General features: G+C 42.5%; 1 pseudogene; it reads left to right on the top strand.

The window, feature by feature from the left end:
- The first annotated feature begins 3855 nt into the window (after nucleotides 1–3855).
- On the top strand, nucleotides 3856–4651 carry LOC101585656 (annotated as a pseudogene).
- The last annotated feature ends 13285 nt before the right edge of the window (nucleotides 4652–17936 follow it).

The following is a 17936-nucleotide window of genomic DNA, read 5'->3' as shown; positions in this document are numbered from 1 at the left end:
CAACAGGCCTGTCCCTGGCCATCCTAACAGCATAGGAGGGCAAGAAATCAGTTATTTAGCTTTTCTAGCTTAATGATAGGAGAGGTAGGGAAAGAGAAGCTCACCAGTTTATAGATGAAAAACTAGCATGCTTTCTCATAATCAGTTGCAAAGGGGCAGAGCTGCAGCTCCGGCTCAAGTCTCTATGTTACATTGCTCATGTTTTTCCAGTACACTGATGACTTAGCCTCTATAAATTCTGCCACAGGAAAACTATATCAGGAAAACAACAAAAATGTGCATCACTGGGGTTGTATTTTTTTTTTTTTTTTTATGATTTTTTTTTTTTTTTTTTAATTTATTTGTGTGTGTGTGTGGCCAGCTCAGCCCACCAGAGGGGGCTGGCTGGCATGTGGTGCTGGGGGATTGAACCGCGGTCCCTGTGCGTTGCTAAGCTTATTCTAAGTAGGTGCTTTAGACCACTGAGCCATCTCACCAGCCCCACTGGGGTTGTATTTTCAACCTTCTAGATAGTTTATATCAATATATAGTAAATCATTGTTTAATAAATACATTATTCTATTTTTATAGATCTGAATAACAACTAACCTTTAAAGATACTGGTCGAGGGCTGGCCAGGTAGCTCAGTGGAGTAAAGGGGTGTGCTGAGATGGTGAATTAGACTGGGCGTGGTGGTTTGTGCTTTTAATCCAGTGTTTGGGAGGCTGAAAACAGAAGGATCTCTATGAGTCCGATCTGTGTAGTAAGACCTTGTAGACCATAAAGGGTCTTTTACTAAATACATGAAGATACTGGTAGATCATTACATATAATTTCAAAACACTTCAGGGAAACCCTTAACAATAGGGGATTGGGACTGGGGAGATAGCTCAGTGGCATAAGCACTTGCCTGGTAAGCGCAAGGCCCTGAGTTTGATCCCCAGTACCAAAAAAAAAAAAAAGCAATAGGGGATTGGCTGAAAAGCTGTAGTATGTACCATGAAAGAATAGGAAGAGTTTCTGAAGAATGTGAGTATTTATATTAAGTGGAATAAGTAAATTATGACTCAAAATGTCACCTTAAATTTAAAAAATCTTTTATATAAGATATCAATATGGCAGAAATGTTCAGTGATGATATTTGTTTGATAAGACTATACATTTTGGTTTCTATCTTTGTATTTTTATAATATAATTTTTAACATGTTTATTGAAGTATTATTTACACACAGCAAATTTTTTTGGTGGATGGCTTTTTACCAATATATATAGTTTTACATTTCAATCAAAATAGAGATCATCTCCGACTTACAGTGTTTCTACTTATAGTTTTTCGAAGTTACAATAAGCTGGGTGTGGTGATGCATGCCTATGAGCTCAGCACTTGGAAAAGCTGAGGCAGGAGTATTGCTTTGAATTTGAGAGCTACATAGTGAGTCCAAGGCCAGCCTGGATTAAGTCAGTCAGTCAGTCATCAGTCAGTCAATCAATCAATCAATCAATCAATCAAAGTTATGATGGTGTAAAAGTGATACACAGCAGAAACTAGACTTGGACCTTAGATCTTTGGCTTTTTTCCATGGCTAGCAATTTCAGTCCATGTGATTCTGGACTGCGAATTCAGCTCCCACTTGACTACGCAATTCCAAGGATGGACAGCAGATGCTCTGGGTGCTGCTGTGCTCAGCGAGGTGCTCCGTAGCTTGGGTGAGCGGCACCCACTTTCATCCTGCAATATGTTCAGCTGATGACTGCTTCATTGGGATGTGGCTGCACTGCTACTTAAGCAGTGTGCGGAGAGGACATTTCCTGTGCCCAAGGGTTTCCTTGGGCCACTCCGTAGTCCTTTTACCATACTCATTGGCTCTTGGAAAACACTGAGCTCGCTTCTGCTCTTACAGTTTTGCCCTTTTAGGAATGCCCTGAGAATAAAAAACATAATTGTAACCTTTGTTTCTGGCTTTTATCAATTAGCACAAATGCCTTTGTGGTTCACTCATATCGTTGCATTTTGAAGTATGTAGTTCATTTCATCAGTGAAGTGCCTATACGTTTTTAAAAATCTTTTTTGAGACAAAGTCTCATTAGGCAGCTCAGGCTGTCCTTGTGCCCACTTTGTAGGCCAGGCTGGTCTTGAACTCACAACAATCTTCCTGCCTCAGCCTCCCGAGTTCTGGGATTACTGCACCCAGCTGATTGTCTATACTTTGCCCTATTTCTTTTATTGGGTGACTGCTTCTTATTGGTAGATCATAATTGTTCATTCATTCATTCTTTCTCTCTCTCTCTCTGTTTTTTTCTTTTCTTTTTCTTTTTTTTTTTTTGTTTGGTTTTTTTGGTACTAGAGATTGAACTCTGAACTTTGTGCTTGCCAGGCAGGCACTTATGCCACTGAACTATATCCCCTGCCCCATAATGGTTCTTTATATTTTTGTATTCAAATCCCTTAGCAAACATGTGAATTGTAAATATTTTCTCTCTGTAACTTGGTTTTTAATTTTCTTGAGAATATCTTTTGATGATTGATTTTTATTTTTGATCATATCTAGTTTATATTCTTTAAAATTTTGTTCATTTTTGTGTTTTACATAAGAAATCTTTGCTTAAAACATAGAAATTGTCTCCATTGTTTTCTAGAAGCTTTATAATCATAATTTTTATAGTTAGGTCCATGGCATTTTGAATTAGTTATAATTAACATAATTATATAATACCATATAATTTATAATTATGTAATACATATTATAATTATATAATATTATATACATAATTTGTATATGGTAATAAGTAGTCTTTCCTCAAAATCTCAACAATATAAAATGTTTTGTTCTGGAAAGATATGTAAGCCTATATGATAGATTTTTTAAAAAAGTGAATTTCAAGGCAAAGCTATAATATATTGAATACATTTCCATCGTGTGATATTTTCAATTTATGGCTTACAAGAAAAATCAGAAAATTTCATGGTACAAGAAATAAGGAGGGGGGCCAGGGAGATAGCTCAGTAGAATAAGTGCTTGCCTGGCAAGTGCAAGGGCCTGAGATCAATCGCCAGTTACACACACACACACACACACACACACACACACACACAAAATAAAAATAAAAAATAAGAAAAAGAAAAGAAAAGAAATAAGGAGGGTCAGCAAAGAGTGTGAGTCCCCAGACAAACTCTGAAGCTGCCTGTAATCTTGAGGGGAAAGTTGCAGTATCCAGTTGAAGAACCAGAGAATTGGGGTTGGCTATCATGTGGGCAGAGGAGTCATGGGTCCACTTCAGGTAGCCTATTGTAGCTGAGACCTGGAGAAGCTAGAAAACCCTAAATGGGCAATGTTTGATGAAGGAATGGCAGGAAGAAAAGAAACTCGTTCACCAACTCAAGGGAATGAAAAGGAAGCATGAGTGTTTTCTGAGGAACTTAAACAGTCCTGAACCTTGAGGGTTGGCATTATTTGAAACCCTCAATATGAAAAATAAATTTAGAAGCTGACTCGTGATACTAGCTTTTGAATGCTTGGCAGACTTAATATAAAATTAAAAAGCAACTTTTTATGAGATTCCTATAGGAAAAAATATCCCTATGAAAGAAAAGTCACAAATAAGAATTTGTACAGCAAGACAGAACCCATGGAGCCTGTGATGGGTTTGGGCTTGGGAGGTGTGATGGCACCGCAGAGGAACATGGGTATGATGCGTTGGGGTTGCCCTGGAAACCACCATCGGGACTGCAGTAGGGCACTGATGGCCCCAAAACTCATGTTATTGCTATTTTGCAACAATAAGAAAGACATTTAAAATGTAATGAAGTGAGATCCCGGCAGAGCTGGCTCGGGGTAGCAGGACTCACGCCACCAGGACGCAGCTCCCGTGCTGGCCATGAACAGCCTGGCGGACGGTGGACTGCAAAAAAAGACATACTGGAATCTGAAGCGGAAGCTCAAGTTTCTCATCAACGAACACGAGTGCTTCTAGCAGGAGCTGAGAAAGGCGCAAAGGAAATTGCTGAAGGTGTCCTAGGACAAGAGTTTTCTCCTAGGTCGACTTCACTCGTCTGACTCAGTAGCTACGGCGTCTTCAGACAACAGCGAGACAGAGGGGACACCCAAGTTGTCGGCACACCTGCCCCTAAGAGGAAGAGAAGCCCTCCTCGGGAGGCACACCTCTCGGGCCTCTCCCTGCCTCCTTCCGGGTCCGGGTGTTCCCTCCACGCTTCTAGGACAACCTCTCCATACTCCTGGAAGCTCACAGCTGGTTTCCCCCACTTACCCCTCATTCCCTCCTGACCACCTGGCCCTGCAGCTGCCCCCGCCGAGGCCCCTGAGGCTCAAGCGGGAGAGATGGCCCCACCTGCCCCAGAAACTCAAGATTGTGGTGGGACCCCCTGACTGCCCTGTGGGCGGGCCACTCTCCTTCCCTGCCAGGGTCCTGGGGCTGGGGTCGGGACGACCTTGCCCCCTCCCCACTGCCAAGATGCCCCCCTCTCCACACACACATCCTGAGCAAGCTCCCTCAGCAGATGTTCATCAATGCAGGCAGCGGGGATGACATCCTTGACGGGGACGATGACCTGGTGATGGACATCCCAGAGAGACGCCACCACTGTCGGCCAGGCCTGCCCCACGCCCCCTCTCTGTGCCAGCACATTGTGCTCAGCTTCCTTGGATGTTTATAGATGCCAAGTTGCCATGCTTTGGCCACTGACACGATCAGAGAAGGCCTAAACATGCGCAGATGTTCCCCCAGGAAGGTGGCAGGGGCCCTGTCCTGTCCCCGGCCCCAGCCAGGGGACAGTTTGTTTATTTATTTGTTTTTATTTTGTGGCAGAACCGGGGATTGAACTCAGGCCCTTGCGCTTGCCAGGGAAGCGCGTATTCCACTGAGCCATCTCCCCAGCCCCAGGGGACAGTTATTTAAATGAGTGGCCAGGAGCATCTGCCGCCTCCAGGCAAGCAGGCACCCCATGTTGGCCATCCCTTCTAAAGGGCAGCTGTACAGGGCTAGGACTTTTCAAATGAAACTTCTATATTAAAAGAAAAAATATTTTTTAAAAAGTAATTAAATGTAATCCCAGCACTTGGGAGGCTGAGGCAGGAGGACTCCTGTGAGTTCAAGGCCACTATGTAGCCTGAGCTACATAGAGAGACCCTATCTTAAAATAAATACACAAGCAAACAGTAATCAACGATTTGGAAGAAACACTCGAACTCCGAAGAATATAACAAGGCATACTAAAAGAGAAAGAAAAGAATGGACAGATTTGAAAAAACTCTTGAAAGATATCATTCAAAATACATTGCCAATACTGGATCACAAAGAAATAAAGAGATAAGAAAAGTGACAGAGGGAAAGGTACTTGAGGAGGGTTGACACAGTTTTTAAGATGTGGCCCTTCTGCAGTTATTTCTTGATAGAAAGGAGACTGTTATAGGACAGAATGTTCTTAAGTTTTCTCTCTTTCCTTTTTTTCCCTTCCATTTTCTGAGCTGAAAAACAGGAACACACAGGGAAAAGTCTAAGAATTTGGACCTTCAGAACATCACCAGATGCATGCCATGAAAGAGGCTCTTTTATTAGAGAATTAGAATTAGTGGCGAGAATGTAGTGTCTGTGAAAGAAGATGCTAGTTAGGCATTTGATGCTCAACTTCGAAATTTTTTGAACAAAATTTTAAAACATCCTTATGGAAGGATGGAAAGACCAAGAGCTAAGTAGTGATATTTGAAGCTTAAATTTAAAGGAAGAGGAGAGTCTAGATTTTCCTGGGTGAATATGCTAAATCTTACTCCAGATTAATAGTATGCAAAATCATTACAGGGAACATCGGAAAGTCAATTCATATTAAACCTTCCATTGTTAGATCATGCTTCTGATTATTTGTCACATCTGGAATAAGTTTACAAGTTGGGGGCTGCTGCCAGGTGCAAGGAGCCAGGATTTACTTGGTAATATCAACTACAATCACAAGCAGAAGGCCAAAAAGGAAGTCATCAATCTCTTTAGAGCTGGCTTGTACTTTGAATGAATGAAATAGAGCAAGCAGCTCATCAGATTTAAGATGCATCTGTATCCTCTCAGGAAGGGTACACACAACTGATGGCTGGTCACAGGCAGGTGACAGAGCACTAGAGGGTAAGAGCCTTCAGGGAGACACAGTCTGTTCACAAAAATGGGCCTGGGCTGCTTTTGAAAACTATCGAGCACCAATGGCCTTCAGTTAGTCCTTTTTAGAACAAAATAAAGAAGGGAGCCATTGTTCCAACTTTTAAAAGTAGATTTGTTAGGATTTTAGCAGCATGCTTCTGGGAAAGTTATTTTCTCTCTCCCTAAGCTCACTCCCCTTAAGTAGGGCACAGTGTTCAGAATTCAAAATCTGCTGGCTGTGTTTCTAGGATAAACAAAGCTTTGTGGCTGAACCGTGAGTTCTGTCTTGACAGTTGATTTAGCTGGGAAATGGGGCTCAAGGGAGAGGAAGGGATGCCCTTACATAAAAGAAATATGGGCTTTAAGAGTAAACAACGAGCTCTAAGGATCTGCACTGTGTTCCTGGTGCTAGGATTTCTCCAGGAAACAGGAGGCACCTATGATACTAAGCCAGGGTGCCTGAGTCCAGAGTTGGCCAAACACATGAAGAAAAACTCAGTGTGAAAGACATCGAGAAATGGGAAGCAGGCTGCACCTACTGAGGCTGCCCACAGCAGGCCACGTAAGTGCTGGGCATGGTACGATAATGTACACATTTGAGGAAAACATCAGCTTTCTAGGAAAGTCTGGGAAAAAACTGGAACTACTTGAAGGAAAGATACTTCAGGGAGTTAGAATAGGAGGTTAAATATCAGAAACATAAGAAAACAGCAGGCTTTTTGGTTGTTGGCTGATACGTTTGACATGGAAGATTTAAAAACTTTTTTTATTATTATTTAAAAACATAGCATTTATTTATTTTTATTTTTTGGCAGAACTGGGGATTGAACTCAGGCCCTTGCGCTTGCCAGAGAAGCATTTATTCCACTGAGCCATCTCCCCGGCCCCCAATTTGAAAACTTTTAAATTAGGCTTATGAAGCTCTAAAAGACCCTCAACTCAAGGAAAACAGAATGAAAAATGAACATTTCACCTTAAGGGACAGCTGTAGTGCCAGTTGGCAAGATAGAAAGTTAAAGGGAAGAAGTTGCAAAGCAATGATATTTTCCCAATTTCCTAATAAAAGACACTATTGTTGACTGAACTGGTAATGTTTTTTTCATTAAGAAAATTATTTCTATCATGCTAAAAGATGTATGTTGGCTCTTTCCCATCTTGCAAGATGGCAGGTAAAAAAAACTGAGAGGCCAGACACTAAAGAGAAGAAACACAGGGCTGGGGAGATAGCACAGTAGAATAAGTACTTGCCTAGCAAGTGCAAGGTGCTGAGTTCAATCCCTGGTACTACAAAAAAAGAAAAAAAAAAAACCAAAGCCAAGAAGTCTTCTGCCAGTGGTAATGGTAAAAAGGGTAAGGTGAAGGCAAACAGTCCAAGAAAGGGCAGCCCCACTGCAGTCGAAATCCTCTCCTGGTTAGAGGAACTGGTAGATACTCCCAATCTGCTATATATTCCAGAAAAGCTTTGTACAAGAGAAAGTACACAGCTGCTAAATCAAAGCTTGAGAAGAAAAATGAGAAAGTTCTTGCTACAATCACAAAACCAGTCAGTGGGGACAAGAATGGAGGTACCCAGGTGGTTAAGCTTTGAAACATGCCTAACTACTACCCTACTGAAGATGTGTCCCGACAGCTGTTGAGCCACAGCAAGAAACCCTTCAGTCAGCATGTGAGGAAACTTCGAGCTAGCATCACTCCCGGCATCTTGATCAACCTCACCGGGTGTCACAGAGGCGAGAGTGGGCTTCCTGAAGCAGTTGGCCAGTGGCTTGCTACTGGTGACTGGGTCTCTTAAGTTTTAATCATGTTCCTCTATGAAAAACAAACCAGCAATTTGTCATTGCCACCTCTACAAAAATTGATATCAGCAAAATAAAAATCCCCAAACATGTCACTGATGCTTACTTGAAGCAGCAGCAGCTGCAGAAACCCAGACACCAGGAGGGCAAGATCTTCGACACTGAGAAAGAGAGATACCAGATTTCAGAGCAGATCAGAAAGTGGTGGACTCACAGAAACATCAGAACTGTTTCTCAACTCCGGGGCTACCTGCAATCTGTCTTTGCTCTGACAAATGGAATTTATCTTCATAAATTGGTATTCTAAATTTCTTACTAAGAGCCTAATTAAATAATTGATACATTAAAAAGTAAAAGATGTACTTTGTTGTTTTTCATTTCAGAGACAAAAAGTATTTCGACTTGTTCTTTCAAATCCTTTGAAACACAGTTTTGATGATCATAGTGAGATGTTTAAATTAATGGTGTTTTAAGAATTTTACGACTTGATGTTAAAAAAAAAAGGTAACCTAAATTCTCTTAGTGGTGTATTGCATCCCATTGTTTCAAAAGATTCACCCATCTCACTAACCTCAGCGTTCTTGACAGGTAGGTCAGATAATTCATCAACATAGGAGTGGCTCTGTGGATCATAGGATGTTTAGGGCCCTCTCCAACATAATGCTGATAGCATCCTGACTAGCAGCAGCTTCAAGAATAAATAACTGTCCACATGACACATGTCCTGTGTGTGGGGGGGGAGTTTGAGAATAAACTATTGAAGACACCTTCTATAAGCTCAGAGTGCTGAGGCAGGATGATCACAGTATGAGCCCAGCTTGGGCACATTATTGACATAAACCCTGTCAAAAACATTAAAAAAAAAAAAAAAAAAAAAAAAAAAAAGCAGGGGAGTAGCTCAGTGTGAAGGCCCAGAGTTCACCCAAGAACAGTAGTAATTAGCCTTGTATGTTATAGGCATCCTCAAGTAACACATCCACAGCACCTGGACTGTGCCTCGTGCTCCAGTACTTAAAAGGACTCCTACATGAGTGAGGATGGCCCTGAGGTCGATTGAGTCTAAGGTGAGGGAAAGGCAGAAGAAGGAAGAGGTGGTGGGAGGAGCCAGGGAAGAGTGAGGAGATGGGCACCACTGGACTCAGGGTATTTGCTCCATGCTCGGGAATGTGTGTAACGGCTGACTGAGTTACTTGGCACTGGGTCCAAGCTTGTGCCCTGGGGAGGAGGCAGCGCAGGAAGAACCATTCCAGTGGGGGTGAAAGAATTGGAAGGGTTTTTCATCAAAATATTAATTTTCTTGTTCCAATTCTAAGACTTATTTTTCTTATCCACAGGGAATTTTTCTGGTACCAATTTATTGACTTGGCCTCATGAAATTACACACCCATCAGACAAACAGAATTTATTTCCAGGACAGATTTAGAGAAAGATGTCATATTCACTGATTGAGTAAAGCTCTACATTTCTTCATATGACATGTAGGTCTTTTTTAGGGGGCTGGGGGAGTTGGTGATATTGAGCCTTGGTATTGAGCTATTATCCCCAGCCTGTATGTTTTGATACTGGGTCTCTCTAAATTGCCCAGCCTGGGCTTAAACTTGAAATCCTCCTGTTTAAGCCTCCTAAACTGCTGGGATTACTGGTATGGATCTTTATGTCCAGCTTACAGTTAGGTTTAAGAAAATCCACACCCATTTTTTTTTTTTTTTGTATACAAACTCAGTAAATATTTAATTCAGGCATTTAAAAACTAATTGTGTGCATATTGACTTAGCTTATCAAAATGAATACTAAAGTCTTGTACGCTAATTATAGCCCTGTACTTTCAGAGGGAAAAACAAGACCTAGAAAGGACGATATGTAAGATAACTCCTTGTCCTGCTGTGTGTAACAGTTCTTTCTGCCAGCTCAGAGATACTTTTTTTTTTTTTTAGTTTTTTATTTTATTTTATTTTATTTTTCAAAGTTTTATTGACAAACAGATAGCAATGAGACAGTTTCAAATCAAATCGGAAGGACAGTTTCAACAAACAATACACTGCATATATTCTTCTTAGTGGTTAATTGCTGTACAAGATGCGGACTTGTGATCCTATTTACAAACACCGTTAGAACAAATCATTCTATTCATTAAGAGAATGCAACTATATATCTATCCCAACCTCTTTGAATACACAGATACAAAATGGACATTCATCAGTATACCCCATTTTTTCTAAGTTCCGTTATTGAATATTATAGGTGTGTAAACTCAGCAAAATATTCTAAAAGAGTCCAGTAGCCCATAATAGCATTGGGTCTTATATTTAACTGGCAATGTCAGAAATTATTGACCTGAGTCCCCCACAGCTCAACCCAACAGCATGGCTTTATTTCTTATATTTCGACTTCATACTTTTCTACTGGATGGTTAAGACCAAGGTAAAGCAGGACCTATGCAACAAGAGTTGTAGCTTTTTGGTCTGAGAAGGTCAGTGAAATGCCCTCAGGATTTGTCCTGAGATCCTGTACCTCAGATTGTAGAACCTTCATCAGTGCAGCCATGTGGATGAGTCACGGCCATTGCTTGGCCAATGTGCTCTCTGTGAAAGCCTGAGAGAGTGTCTTCTCCCCATGTGACTCTCCTTAGGCACACTCTACATCATCGATCACTTTCCTCTTTGGCCCCATAATCTTCTTGATCAGAAAATTTGGGACACTACCGAGGTACATGACGTTACAGTACAAGTTCTCATATGTCCTGAGTCTTAATTGACCTTAGAAGGTTAGGGCCAAAATGTTGGCTTTCCTTGTATCCTTCCTTTTTCTCTAATTTGGTCTGCAAACTTAGGTTGTTAACCATCCAGAAGAAAAGCTTATTGTTATTATCAAACGATTTGGGCTATCAATCTTAACCTCACTATCTCACTGCATTTCAAACATCTTAGGCATAATAAGGAACAGGTATTTTTCATCAAGTATTCATATGTTGAACTTTAAGTCCCTACATAATATGATAAAAAACATTTAAAAATTAGATTATATTTTAAAAAATAGGATAAAGAATTCTATGCTTCTCATGTTTGCACATAAGTCCAAAAATCTCACCATATACAACCTTGAAGCAGGACAGTCCCACAATATTCCTTTTCCTGTCTCTTGCTTTCCTTCACCACCGCCTTCTTCTTGAACATCCATCTACCCGAGAGACATCTTAGCAGTAACTGGCATGTCATGACAAGCCGCCCATTCAGAGATACTTTTCATGAACTTGTGTGCTTAAAACTAAACACACAAATCACAAAGCTCCTGAGAGGGCAGACATCCTATCTGGTACCTCTTGTCTTTTCTCTATCATCTTCTTCAATTACCCATTCAATACAAGCTAGAGTAAAAGAGGTGGCTGTAGGCAGATTTCCAACTGAAATCAGACAGTAGGCACAGAGGTGTTTTGGGCGCTTCTGCACCACCCACAGTGAGCAGGATGGCCCCTGGGGTGGCAGCAAGGCCCTGCCCTGGGCCAGGCTCGTATCAGTCAATGGGATTGTGTGAACACAGCCACACTGGCTTTAAATTATTGACTACTTCCTTCTCTTTAGTAAATAGTAGCTGTCCTGAGCCCCTGAGTACCTCTGTGCTAGGCCCAATGCCCAATCCTGCCAGGTCCTGGCTATGCCAGTTTGGAAAACTCTTGAGTATCACCCTGCCTCAGGCTAGTGCTTTTAGCGAATGACTACATCCTACAAGGAAACAGATTTTCTTGGGTTTCAGGCCAGTGATATGGGAAAAATATTAAAAGGATGAATTTGTCTGTCCTCGGAGGTATAGCTAGAAAAAAATAGGAAGAAACTTCAGAGGAATGAAGAGGAATTATGATAGCAGCTTCTCTGCACTTTGACATGGATGACAGTCATCACCACTCTGCATTTTTTAAACAATTTTATTTGTGTGTGTGTGTGTGTGTGTGTGTGTGTGTGTGGCCAGCTCAGCTCAGCCCACCAGGGGGCGGGGCTGGCTGGCATGTGGTGCTGGGAGATTGAACCGCAGTCACTGTGCTTTGCTAAGCTTGTTCTAAGTAGGTGCTTTAGACTACTGAGCCATCTCACCAGCCCCATTCTGCATTTTTGATCCAAAGAAAAGGTAAGTGGAAAAATGGGAAAGAAGCATATGAGAAGGCAGTGGCGGGCATAGGTGTCCTCAACAAATATTGTGACTGAATAACACAACTGGCAAGTAGGACTGGCAAATAGGAACATGCCCTCAGGACACATCTGTGATTCAAGTAGATAATGTAACAAATGTGAAGCGCGTGCTGTCAAGTTTGAGCTGGCAGACAAGCTGACTCAAACATGGCCTTACTATTAGCCAATTTAGAAGAAAGAAAATTTAAGTTTGAAATACAAAAGTCCAGGAACTGATCGGCCATAGAAAAGGTCTTTAAAAAAAAAAAAAAAGATCAGACTGGAGAAGCAGAACCACCAAGCTCTCTGACGTAACGCTGCCACAACATTCTCCTCTCCCCCACTCCATTACACTGCTGCACCCAGCAGGGACCCTGTGTCTAAAGAGTGATGCTGAGAACAGTAAATGCTCCAGGGAGCCCCAGATGGGCAGGACTGGCCTCCTGCGCGTGGAACCAGAGCAGGCAGCTCTCAGAAGAGGTCTGTCACTGGTGTGAAATCCTACCAATTTATCTCTGGACTTGTGTTTGTGAGTGAAGTCTAATGTGACTGTGGAGCACGTATGCTAGCAGAGGAGGAACATGTGTGTGTCGCCCCTGCCTCACTGTCCCTCTGTACGTGACATGCATGGTTCCTGCCCTGCTTTCATGCCACACCTACACTTGTGTTTTCTTTGAGTCACTTTCCATTCCCACTGATGTAGATCCACCGAATTCTGAGCTCGAGTCTCTAACCTCAGAGCACTAAGCACCTCCTGTCAACATAGCACCGCATTTACCAACACGCTGCAGTGCTCTTGTGATCACCTACGAAGGGTGACTGAAAGGATGAATGCTTAAATCAAAAAAATGTGCTACAATAAGAGACACACTGCCACGAATGACAGGCTTAAGTGTGCTTAAATTGAATGGCAGTGTGAAATTTCTTATTTAAATATTCGGTGTATTATATGATCACCCCTTGTAATAAAGGCAAACTGCCTTAGCACAAGGCAATACCACTGAATATAAAGGATCTGGTGATCACTGCATTCTAGCTTCACGTCTGTCACACGTCATCTGTGCAAATTCTGGGCAAATTGTTAAATTGCTCTCTGGCGTCTCGGTTCCACAGAGATTATGGGCCCAGAGGCCAAGGCAGAGGGAGGGCAGACGTTGGATGGGCCAGCACTATCCTGAAAGGCATTCGCTTCTTTCAGGCTACTGCATGGCTTTTGAACAAGCAGGAATGAAGAAGGAACCAGGACTTTTACCTTCCAACAAGGGGAACTGGGTCCCTCTTCCTGGCCCCGCGTTCTGGAGAATCTGATTTTCAAGCACGAATACCCAGATATCCACATCCTGTCTCTGCATGCCATTCCTTCCCTACCATGACTAGACTTTGGTATGAGACTTTTCTTGGACCAAGAGATTGTCCTTGTGTGAAGTCTGCAACCTTTCGCTTAGGGCTGGGTCTGCTGTTCAGTTCTCCCTGCTCGTCTGCTTTAGGAAATGAAGTCTTTACTTCCACAGAGCTTCTCCAATTCTGTTTGCTTAAATTCATGACTGATTGCTCTACACTTCTGCTTTCCTTTTTCAAAGCACTGGTGCTTAGCAGCAGCAGCCCTGTTCTGCTCTTGCTCTCAAGTGTCAGACACAGTCCAGGGGCTCAAGTCTCCCCTTCCACCACTGGTGTCAGCACTCCACCTAGCACTAAGGACAAGGTCCGTATATACCCTCTCAGTGAGTGATCTCACTCCAGAATACCATCCTTAGAAATGGTTTTCTAGGACCATTCTATTTTTTTTTTTTTCTGTGTATTTTAGGGAAGGGGCTAGAGGGTGTTCAGGGTCTCCTTACTAGATTGGATTCATAATGATTCTCCTGTTTACAGCCTCCCAAGAGCTGGGATTACAGGCACACGCCACCACGCCCAGTTGCAATGCCACCTCAGCAAGTCCCAGGGGCAGGGCCAGCATGGCAGGGCCAGGGATTGAACTCCCGGCCCCTGTACCTGCTTGCAGGTGCTCTAATCCGTTGAGCTATTTGGTCGGCCCTTCTAGCACCATTCCTGATAACTGCTTAGGTTGAGTTCCTGAGAAACATCTGATACAAGCATCCAGATATATGGATGATTTATTTATTGCAAGAGTACACAAATTCTCCAAGGGAGTAAGGTGTGCAGGACAGGGCAAGCAAGAGTGTGGTGCCAAGTTAAGCCACGTTATGCACACACCCCAGGGTGTGTGGAGGGTAATTTTCTGAAGCATGTAACAAGGAGCTACTCTCATCTGAGAGAAATGGTCAGTTATGTGGGTCTCCAGGATGGGTCTCAATCACTGACTGGCCTTGGATATGCCCAGAGACAGGGACAGCGCCTAGATGATTTGCCTCCCATAGACTGAGAGCAGTTCTTCAGCAAAGGGGACTGTGAGCTATTAGCAGTCAACATTTACAACATCCAAAATGGCTGGGAATAGGCTTATGCTTCAGAAGACCATGCTTTAAGAATAGTGACTACTACAAATGAATGCTCTGGGAAGGTAGGAAAAGGGACTGGATGATGTACCCAGAGACAACATTTGCTAAGGTGAAAGTCGATCACAAACTTGAAGGCAGGGGCTGGTGAGATGGCTCAGGGGTCTAAAGCACCTACTTGGAACAAGCTTGGCAAAGCAGAGGGACCGCAGTTCAATCCCCCAGCACCACATGCCAGCCAGCCCTGCCCCCTGGTGGGCTGAGCTGGCCACACACACACACACACACACACACACACACACACACACACACACACAAATAAATAAAAATATTTTAAAACAAAACAAAACAAAACAAAACAAAACAAAAAACTTGAAGGCATTCAAGCTCATGGTGCTGTGTGTGGCAGGGCTTCTCAGGTGGAATACCAGTGCAAGGTCCTGAGGCAGGAGCAAAGGATGGACAGGCTATGGAAGAATCAGAGCCTTGATGAATTAGACATGGGCTGTTAAAAAATCCAGAAGTTGGTATGGATCCAGTTTTTGCTGTAAACAACTGGGAGGATTCTGTTGCCATCGACTGATACAGGTCAAAAGTCATGAAGATTAATACTGGGGAGCAGATTGGTTTGGGATGTAACAAATAGTAAAGCATAGGTGAAGTGGCCCCACAAACTGAGACCAGCTGTTCAGTGAAGTAGGCACATGTCAGCACAAAGACATCCCTTGACAGAGGCCTTGGGAGGGTCCTCAGGGATCACATGCATTAAGTGGACCAGGAGCTCAACTCCCGAGCACTAGTGTTTGGGAGGAGAAAATTCCCACTAAGTGAGGAAAAACAAAGTCCCAACAGTATGTGTTACGGGGTCCTACTGCATCAAGTGCTGGAGTGCAGGAGGAGGACAGGGCCCGTGGGGCTTAGCAAGGCAGAGGTGCAGCACATGGATGGCTGTCGCAAGAGCAGGCCCAGTGGTACAGGCAAGACACGACAGGTTTCAGAGAATGTGCACAAGAGAAATGCCGAGAGCAAGTACGGCCACATTTTCAAGGCTCGTTACTGTAAGAGAACAAATATGGGGTCAAAGCTGACAGGGCAAGTGAGGAAAATAGGCGTTTGGGTTTTTTTTTATTCCCCCAAGAATAAACAGCAAGTTTGTATGATGGTAGGAACTGTGCAGAAGGAAGCTCTCCTCCCCTTGTTCCCAGGACTACTCATAGGCGCCATGTGCACTTCTAAGGATAACCCAGTGAGATCTGGCCCTACTGCTCAATAGGAAAGTGCACTGCCCTTGGGCCTGCTCTCGGACATCTGGCTACTAGTGAAAACTCCCTTACCTCTACAGCTAAAAAGCATACTAACAGCCACTACTGTAGAGCAGGGCATTTAGTGAGCATTTACTAGCATGACTTGGGATTTCAGTAGGATCTGCTCTCCCTGCTCGGTTCTCTCAAATCTTGAATTGTTGGCAGGTGTCACATTTTCTGACTGGGATATGAGACAAATATGTCTTTCTCTTTTTGTATGAGTATCACACCATTTTTTCCCCCTACAATTGACTTTATGCTCCAAAATTCTTCCTAGATTTCATTAGTAGGCTATATATTTGGTACACTTTTCAGTGAAAGAAACTTTTTATTTTTCATTTTTTCTTCCACATACTTTACTGGGAACTAGAATAGAGTTAATCTGGGTGACTGTCTATCTGCATAACTATGCAGATGTTATTGCTAAATAAGTTATACTTTCAAGTTAAGGGAAAACATATAACACACTGAATAAGTCAAAGTGCTTAATTTTTGTTTTCTATGAAAGTTTATTATTTACTATGGAGAGGCTACAAATACATATCTGATGTGGACACAAAGGACTGACTACAACACTGGTGAAAGTATTGAAGGCACTTATCAAGAGGTTAAATTAAGGACTGAAAAATAGAAAATATTGATATAGTCAAGACATATATTTAAGTGCTTAAATTTTCCTGTAGTTTGATCTCTGGCATTTTACTAAAATCTCAGCTTTGAGCAATTTATTTTGTAGCCTTAAAACAATAAGCACATGACTGAACTGCATTACCTCTTCAACTGAAGAGAACCGAATGGAATACTATACCACCAGCTTCTCTACTCAGTCATTACTCCCAGGTAAAGACTAAATGCCCTCTGTCATGTTCATCATGTCACCTTGCTGGTGAACACTGTGGAAGTCAGCTTTCACTCGCACACCAGTGCCCTGGTCTTCCTGACTCCCAATGCACATTCACACAGCACACTTCCACCTGCCATCTGCTGCATGCGCAGCACTGTGCGGGGTGGCAGTCCTTACTTTCACAAGCTTACATTCATGCTTCAATAACAGGTGATCGCCCTTTTTTTTTGGTACTGGGGATTGAACTCAGGATCTTGTGTTTGCCAGGCAGGCACTTAGGCCACTGAGCCATCTCCCGGGTCTAGCTTGCTCTAAGCAGCTTCTTGAGATCATCGCCAGAATCAAAGTGCATTCCCATCTATTATTTATTTGATTTTCCAAGAAAAAAAAAAAATCAGTAAGACTAGCCATTCCAAGGCCCAGCCAGGTGTGGTGGTACAGGCCTTTTCCCTCAGCTACATGGGAGGCTGAGGCAGGGGAATCACGTTGGCTAAGGGGCTCAGGGCAGCATAGCAAAAACATGCACATAACACACACATACAGAGGCGTGAACCCTACATCAGTGCAAAGGTGGTGTAATTTCTCTATAGCACAGAAAAAGCAACAATGAAGGGATCAAGACATACAGCACCTTTTAGCTGTGAGCCACAGTCTCTGCACTGCTTTGTGGCAAATTCCTGTACACTGCACTCTAAACAAATGTATTTAAACCGATTGATTATCTTACTCCCCACTCACAGAAAAATAAATGGACTCCACATGTTCCTGTGAAACACTAAATCACATTACCAGAACAGTCCTTGGTTTAGTAATATTTGGACTCAACATAATTAAGGACATCTAATGGCATTCATTCTCAATGTGGATAGTTTCATGCGTAATCATAGTGTATATACAGATGTAGATAGTGTCACTGTGGGCCACAAAGCTGACACGATATTAAACATGTTTAACAGTGTATTGGCAATGAGAGATTTCAATTTCTTTTTATTCTTTCCCAGTTTCTATCAGTATTTACAGGGTTCTCTCACATGCCACACGCATAACTGAAAGATGCCAATTTTTGCTATAAAAGGTCAATATTTTAATTTTCTAATGCAGATTATAGTAATGCACAGAAAGGCTACAATAATAGGCAATCTATCAATGAGATAACACAAGGTATTTCTGTATCTTATGTATATTAATTATCCTCTCTCCAGCTTAAATAATGTTCCATTTTCAGCATGAACTTTCTTTTAATCAATAAATCTCCC

The sequence above is a fragment of the Octodon degus genome, unplaced genomic scaffold (genome assembly GCF_000260255.1).
Source record: "Octodon degus isolate 3935 unplaced genomic scaffold, OctDeg1.0 scaffold00017, whole genome shotgun sequence".
Classification (NCBI taxonomy): Eukaryota; Metazoa; Chordata; class Mammalia; order Rodentia; family Octodontidae; genus Octodon; species Octodon degus.
Note: the sequence above shows the minus strand (reverse complement) of the source record. Positions and strands in the feature narration are given on the sequence as shown.